This window comes from Neltuma alba, unplaced genomic scaffold (genome assembly GCF_004799145.2).
Source record: "Neltuma alba isolate B1F8T4 unplaced genomic scaffold, ASM479914v2 tig00010555_pilon, whole genome shotgun sequence".
Classification (NCBI taxonomy): Eukaryota; Viridiplantae; Streptophyta; class Magnoliopsida; order Fabales; family Fabaceae; genus Neltuma; species Neltuma alba.
In genome coordinates this window covers 9,174-17,841 of record NW_021635422.1, presented here as the reverse complement: position 1 = coordinate 17,841, position 8,668 = coordinate 9,174, and the positions used below count along the sequence as shown (strand labels likewise).

Below are 8,668 nucleotides of genomic sequence, written 5' to 3'. Positions count from 1 at the left end.
GATTCAACAAATACGATACCGCATGAAGATTGGTCTTCAATGTCTATCCCCATCGAGTTTGAATGATTCTTGTGTAAGGCTTATACAATTCCTTGTTCTTCTTAAACATCTCCTTAATTGCTATTTTTGCCCTTCTCATCCCCTCATAAACGTAAGGCAATGAAGGCTTCTCATCTGAGTCCACAATTCTCAATAATTTGATGAGAGGAGATACAATCTTCACAACTTGATAACAGTCATTCCAAAACCGGTTATCTAAAATGATTGCACTAAAATTTTTCCCTGCCTCAGTCTTTGATAATCTATGATCCACAAAATGCTTATCAACAACCAGAGCCTGCAAGTCATTTTTATGCATATATATGCTGTGCAATGTAATAAATGTCGTAGCAAATCTTGTGGCACCAGGACGCACTATTTCTTTCCAACTTGGTCTCCTCCTCAACCATGATAAGAAAACCATATGATTATATGCAAAGATAGTTACCTTGGATGCCTTTGATGCGAGGTCTGACACATTTGGCATGCTGGAAAAGTCTTTTAATATAAGATTCAGACAATGCAGCACAAGGTGACCAATAAATATTTCTATACTTTTCTTTAATCAACCTGCCACATGCTACATAGTTAGCTGCATTGTCAGTTACTACATGGACAATATTCTTAGGACCAATCCACTCAATGACTTCACAGAATAGAGTGAATAGAGTTTTGGCATCTTTGACTAAATCTGAAGCATCAACAGACTTCACAAACACCATTCGTGTGTAGAATACACTAAGAAATTTATCAAAGTACGTTGCCTCACATCAGTCCATCCATCAGCCATGAGTGTGCAGCCATTGTTTTTCCATTTAGCTCGATGGCTATCTATTAGTAACTGACATTCTTTCTCCAATCACTCAGCAAATTGGTTTTGAAATCATAAGCACTAGGGGCTTCAAACCCAGGCCCAATTGAAGCAATACCATCTACAGCTTTTTGAAATAACGGGCAATCAAATGCTTTAAATGGAATGCAATTCACAATGGCCCACTCAGCAATCAACATTTTTACATTGTGTTTCGCTTTTGGTTGCTAACGCACTTTTAATACCCGGTTGAGAATCAGGGGTTGTGCGAGGAGCAAAATAATTATCCATACTCCCTATAGATTTTCTCCTTTTTGCACTACTCATGATAATGGTGAATCAACATGAGTATCTTCAATTTCCTCTTCTATATTTTCAATGGCTTTTTTCTTTGAACACTCTTTCAAAGATTCTGTCATTCTATGACGTACATCATGCGAAACTTTTTTACAAGAAGATATTTGACCAGTGATACCAGCAAGGTGTTGCTTCATCCTATTTATCCCACCACCTCTATAACTATTACCACAAAAAAGGCAGGTGTATACATTTTGTGTCCCTTCTTTCTTATAAGCAACATGTGCCCATGCAGGATCAGTTTTTGCACGCAATGAAGAAATTGTGTAGGAGGATTGGAAGTTTCAGTGTTGGGAGTGGAAGATTGAGTATTAGGAGTGACATTATCATTTCCAGAACTTTGATTATTTGAAATATCCATCACTGCTACCTTTGAAAAGAAAACAAAATCCATATAAAATCAATTTAATCCAGAAACAGATGCATTAAGATGGCATATATGCAATGACATTGACATTCAGAAAAACATAATTCAACTTATAAAAGTCTATAATTCAACTTGGCTGAATAAGAATCAAACCACAGCGGCGGTTATATATAGTCTATAATTAATAATCAGCAAGACTCATTCAGGATCTCATTTATATATAGTCTATAATATTAATCAGTAATCAGCAAGAATGCAAGATTCATTCAGGATCTCATTTATACATAGTCCATAATCAGTAATCAGCAAGATTCATTCAGGATCTCATTTATACATAGTCTATAATCAGTAATCAGCCAGACTCATTCAGGATCTCATTTACAGCAAGACTAATCACAGTAAACAGCAAAATTCATCCGATAAGTTAGTCATATACCAGGAACGACAAAATGAAAATGCAAGAAAAGGCCAGAATACCAGAAACCAAAATTACAAAGTTAGTCATATCGGACCGATACAAAATTACAAACCAAAATGAAAATGCAAGAAAAGGCCAGAATACCAGAAAATATTAGCTGAGACTTGAGAGCAACCAGGAACGACAGCAGCGGCAAGGAGACGAGGTCACAGCAAGCAGCAGCAAGTCAGCAACAATCGATGCGTATGCCAAAAAGCTTGCAGAGACAGACGAATTAGGAAATGGGATCAGAAATTCAGGGGTTTAGGGTTTTAGAGCATAAAGAAGAGGACAGGGGAGGCAGTATTGGAACTCATTCTTACCGTTTCAAGTTTAGGAGAGTGGTGAAGGCCAAGGAGGGCGAGCTCAGCTTGAGGGAGACTTGCGAGCTCAGACCCTCTGACTTGCGAGCTCAGATGGTTGAGGGAGACCGGAGATCAGACTTGCGATGAGGTTGCGATGACTCTGCGATTTTGGAGCTCTGCCGAACAAGGAGGTGTGTCGGAGTCTCGGAGACCGTCGTGCCGTCAATGACTCTAGCGAGCAGGGATTTTGGAGTAGGCGATTTGGTTTTAAGGAGGGAGGCCGGAGGCGAGCTGCTGGCTGCTGTGACTGCGATACTCGGAGCTGATGAGAGGAAGAAAGAAAAACTCGAAGGAAAAATGAGTCAGGGGAAGGAAAAACGGAGAACTCGAAGAAAGGCGGTCCGGTTTTTTTTTTTTTAAAGTTAAACGACGTCGTTTAACTTATATTAGCAAAAAAAAAAAAAAGGGAGGGAACCGGGAACCCGCCCAACCGGGTTTACTCGGTTTTGTACCGGTTATGACCGGTTGAACCGGTTCTTTACCGGTTCGAATCTCCCCCGGTTCAGCTGGTGAACCAGACCGGACTGCAGACCGGTTCACCGGTTTTTCCGGTCGAACCGGCCGGTCCGGTCCGGTTTTTTTTTACCTTGCCTTAAACCACAAAACAGACGCATATAAGTTTTTCCTATGCTAACTTCGTCTCAAATAAATATAATTGAAAATTTGAGTTTATATTATGGAATTAAATTTTACAAACTTTTTTCAATTTTCAAACACATCTTTTTTTTAAAAAAAATTATTGCTTGAAGAATTCATTGGAAAAAAAATATAACACTTAAAAAGTTATCTTTAATATTGGTTTCTAAGCAAATTAAAGGCTATGGTTATGTGTGTGTTAGAAACATCAAACAACGGCTGACTTGTGTAATCTAATATCATATTGACAAAAGTCATTAAAAAAATTAATATATAACTATTTATATATAGTCTTTCCTTTAAAGCGTACGTGATTTTAATGTTAGCCTCAATTTATAATATCCTTTAGCATATATAAAAACTGTATAAATGTATGTAAAACCATGTATAGCATCAGCTAATTGACGAAATTGAAATACAATAGGTAAAGTTGTAGTAATTAAACTGACCTAATCGCTTGTTAGTTCTGAACTCTTTTAGTCAGGTTTTCATAGGTTGGATTTATTCACTTTTTATAATTGTATATTTTAATAATAAATCTTAGTCACAAAATATTTTGGAATATTGAATGTATTTTTTTTGGCCGAAGAATATTGAATGTATTGAAAAACTTTTTTTATTCCGTGATAACATTGAAAAACTTCTTTGAATTTAAATCTATGCACAAAATAATTTTGTCAAATAGACCCACTAAACTTTTGAGTCCACATAAATAATATTAAGGCATCAATTTTATATCTTAGTAAACTTTTTTTTTAATAGTAAACTTTATTTTCATATGCATGTATAACCTTATTGAATTATATAAAGATAAACTCTTAAACTTGTGGGAAAAAACTCTTAAACTTTAAATTATTTGAAGATAAATTATAAATAAAAATAATAATATGAAGGCTATGGATGTAAAATTTATGAATATTATTGTAAAATTAGGGAGATTATTTATATATAATATAAGATTCAGCAAATTTCATACATAATTTAACCTAATACTGCTTTTTATTGATTTAAATTATTGTAGAAAATAAAATTTCAAAAACGATGTTTAGGATACAATGCTGGACTGCTAGTTACCCCCACATACACATAAGGTCCACTTAGATCAACGATTAGAAAAGTAACTTTTAAAAAAATAAAGTTGAGTAAAAGTTAAATTGGATAAGCTAAATTGTGTTTGGATTAGAGTTCAGAAAAACTAGTTTGTAAAAATGATATTGGTAAAAGGTTGTTTGGATTATGATTGAGTAAAAATAAGTTTGTTTATAAAATTATTAAAATGGCTATGAGTTTAATAAATAATAAAATATTATTAAAAAATAATTTTACCAAATTATTTATAAGCTCCTGTTGATCTCATATATTTTCTTTTATTTTTTATTATTTATTATAAGGACATATTTGAAAATAAAAATATATTTTTAGGAGTATATTTATAAACAAAAGTATATTTCTAACTTATTTATTACTTTCAACTAATTTTAACTAATTTTCTGTTATCTATAAATTAATTATTTGAAGCTTGTAATAAGAACTAAATGAGGTAATAAATTTCTTAACTTTTTCTGGCTTCATGTTTCAAAAGTTATAAGTCATAAGCTGTTAATTTTAGCTTATAACTCATTGTAGCATTTTATACAAAAACCAGATTATTCAATCACCAAACCAAACAACACAAATTTTTCAATCGGCTTATGCTTTAAAAAAAAAACTGTTTATTGCCCTCTAAACGCTTGGGCAAACAGGCTGACACAGAATATAATTTAATACAGGCAATTTTGGCAGCATCGTGGCCACATCATCATAAAACGCATAAATATTGAACATAAAATTATACGAAAAATGAAAATTTTCATGGTTTCACTTAATCACTTTCATCCCCGCCACATCTTCTTCCACCCAGAAGCTCTTTTTATCTTCGTGGACAAACTTGCACAATGCAGATTGTGGCGAAGCTTGATAGCCTTCAGAAAACATGTCAGGTTGTGCTTCATTCTCCTCCACAACTTCCCACCTCAGAACCCTTCCCTCTTCTTTTCCGTCCACCACCATATCTCCTTCTCTTTCCCTCCGATTTTCCCTCACTTTCCGGGAAAATCGAAAACAGGTCGCACCCACAAGCACCTCTGTCCAAAAACGCAATCTTGTTTCTTCGAGGTCTGGTAGACTTGTGGTGAAATCCCAGGCCACTAGTGCTCCTACTTCTTCTGAGTCTGTCCAAATCACACCGTGCCTTCCCAAATGAAGGCGTGGGTTTATGGGAGTATGGGGGAGTTGATGTTTTTGAAGTTCGATTCCAACGTTGGTGTGCCTGATTTCAAGGAAGATGAGGTGCTCATTAAGGTTGTCGCTGCGGCTCTTAATCCCGTTGACGCCAAGAGGAGGCAGGGCAAGTTCAAGGCTACTGATTCTCCCCTTCCGGTAATGTTGTTTTTCTCAATTCAATTCTTTAATTTATGTTTATGTGTAATTTTTAGTTGTTTATTATCACACATAGATTCTGGGGAGGAGAATCTCAGAAATCTTTGGCAGATTCTTTAAATAGAACATATAGAGGAGTTGTTTATTTTGTTTTTTAAGGAATTAATCATGAAGCAAGGAGTTAGAGAAAAGCACACTTGTCATGTTATAATAATAATAATAAAAAAAATTAATGGCAAACATCTTAAAGTGTATACATAAGTTTTGTCAATTCGAGGAAGAAGCATTGGAATTTGTGTTTTCTTTTCTTTCCAGTTACTGGATGAAAGAAGATTAGAAATGGATTTATTATATATGGAGTTAAATTCATTTGTCATTGTGAAGTTTCTTACAATTGAAGCCACAAGTAGGGTAATTTTGACAAGGAGGCAAATGTCTGACTGAAGTCACTGAACTGATAGATCTGGATGTGCCGACAAAATTATGTTTCCAAGTTAAATTTATATGACATTGTTTTTTCCCATTTCAAACCTAATAAGTTGGAAAACTTGAACCAATTTCTTGATTCTGCATTTTCCATTTAGAATGTAAATCATTTGTCGCTTGTTTCAACTGTAGACTGTTCCAGGTTATGATGTTGCCGGAATAGTTGCAAAGGTTGGTAGTCAAGTGAAAGACTTCAAAGTGGGTGATGAAGTTTATGGGGATATAAATGAGAAAGCCCTTGAGGGGCCTAAGCAGTTTGGAACTCTGGCAGAGTTACTGCTGTTGTTGAAGCAAGACTGTTAGCACCAAAACCTAAGAATTTGGATTTTGCTCAGGCTGCTGGTCTTCCTCTTGTGATTGAGACAGCGTATGAGGGTCTGGAGAGGACCGGCTTCTCAGCCGGTAAATCTATTCTTGTTCTGAATGGTTCTGGTGGAGTTGGAAGCCTAGTGATTCAGGTATTTGCTTTTAGACAACATCAGCAAAATATTCAAGAATCTGCCTCTGAGAATCTGTGATCACGTATATCTTATTTGCATCAACTTTCTGAAATAAGTTAGAGAATCTGCCTGAGACACTGAGCCAGTGCCTAAATCGTTTCCCTAAGGATTCAGTTTGCTCAGTTCATTTCATCTTTTCTGCTATCACTGTTTTTTCAGTTATCATGACCAAACTCCGTTTATTTGCAAATGGTGGTGCTTGATGGTTTATTAGTCATCGTAACATCTTGATTCTTCTACACTGCATTGAGTTTTTGTATGAAACTCAGCTTCTCTGTGGCTTATTTCAAGCATCCCACTTTTTGTCAACAGCTTTATTATGACAGTTAATGGATTTTACTTTTCCGAACTATCTGTAGTGTTTTGGCATAGCTAATAGTTCACAAATGATATAAGATCATTTTCTGTGTTTGTACTGTGTAAATCATGCCCTGCATAAAGAAAGAAAGAAAATTCTAGCTGACTAGAATTATAGAATTTCATATTTGATTCCAGATTCCTGCCTGTTCTTTTAGTAACTTGATATTCTTTTTACTGTCTTTGCTATCTTTCAGCTAGCTAAGCATGTTTTTGGCGCTTCGAGGGTCGCTGCCACAGCAAGCACTAGAAATCTGGATCTGCTGAAGAACTTGGGTGCTGATTTGGCTATTGACTACACAAAGGAGAACTTTGAAGATTTGCCTGAAAAATTTGATGTAGTTTATGATGCCATTGGTAAGATTTTGTTCACACTTTTCCTATAACCTGTTCCTTATTCCATACAAGATTCTCAAACAGCTTGGACAAGAATTCATGAAGTAGACTTCACTCGATGTGTCAATTTCTACCATACCTTACATCGCACTAACTTGTCAAGACACACTTTTTAGTAGGATTTATCTCAGTCCACTTTAAGTCTGCTTAATAATCTCTCTTTCTCTGTTGTTGTGATTTGAAGGGCAATGCGACCGAGCAGTGAAGGCTGTAAAAGAAGGAGGCAGTGTGGTGGCACTGACCGGTGCCGTGACACCACCCGGCTTCAGATTTGTTGTGACGTCAAATGGAGAAGTTCTGAGGAAACTGAACCCTTATTTGGAGAGTGGGAAGGTAAAGCCAGTTGTGGACCCTAAAGGTCCATTCTCCTTTGCTCAGGTTGCTGATGCCTTCTCTTACCTTGAAACCAATAAGGCAACTGGCAAAGTTGTTATTCATCCAATCCCATGAGGAAGAAGGGGGGGGAAAAAACAAACATGAAAAGAGAGAGAGAGGGCATTTTGGTGTGTAATGTATCTTGTGATGTTCACGCTATGAGTAAATAAAAGTCGACGAGATCAAACTTTTCGGTCAAAAAGAACAAAAAAGTTGGGATCAGAAACAAAGAATGTGCCTAACAAACAAATGGACAAGTGTAGTCTATGTCTAATTATAAGGGAAAATTACAAATAGTTTCTAAAGAAAGGGTTTATTTTTAAGTAAATCTTGTGAATTGGGTCAACAAGCTGTTGGTTGAGGTGGCAAGTGGTTTCATACCTGTAAAAAGAAGAACACAAATTCAAATATTAAAAAATACATCTGTTGAAAAAAGTAAAAATCCTTTGCGTTTTAAGCTTCAAAAGTAAAACTCTTGATCAAATCCAAACAAAAAAATCTTGTGAATTTGAAAAGTTATCCTGAAGTTTTTGGGGTTTGAGTGTAAATAAGCATGCATCAAAGAGTCTAACTAAAATGCCCTTCGCCCACCCCCATGACCGGACATTCATCGGGCTTTGGCTGTTGATTAGTCAAGCGTTGACTGGTGGCTAGCAATTGTAATTTTCCCTTTCTTCTTCCTTCTTGTTTTGTGCTTTGGGCTTTTGTGCATTTGCAGGTTTTCTTACTGGTTGTGTGATAATTTGGCGAAAAACACTTGTTAGTGTTGGGCTTGTTAGGTGTAGAACCAGAATAAAACTCACATTGTTTTTTGGTAGAAATTAGGTGATATTCCCCGACCTATAGCTAGAGGCTAATTCTCTCAAGGTGTAGAGATCACCGAAGTGGATTTTGCCTCTCCCAACCCAACAAGCCTTTTTCCATACACACGGCTTGGTTCGAACCCAAGATATTACATTTAAGGGACCCATCCATCTACCATCTGTGTTAGGCTTTGTTGGTAAAACTCAAATTTTTTTACTAGAAATAAAAGTCATATTCTTTTCATACAAGTACTGGTTTGTTAGATATTAGGAGACACTTTTTCTTAATTAAAATAATCTC

The 8,668-nt window shown here is 35.8% G+C and overlaps 1 pseudogene; it reads left to right on the top strand.

The window, feature by feature from the left end:
• The first annotated feature begins 631 nt into the window (after window positions 1-631).
• LOC114756978 (2-methylene-furan-3-one reductase-like) lies at window positions 632-7,741 on the top strand (annotated as a pseudogene).
• Window positions 7,742-8,668: the final 927 nt, after the last annotated feature.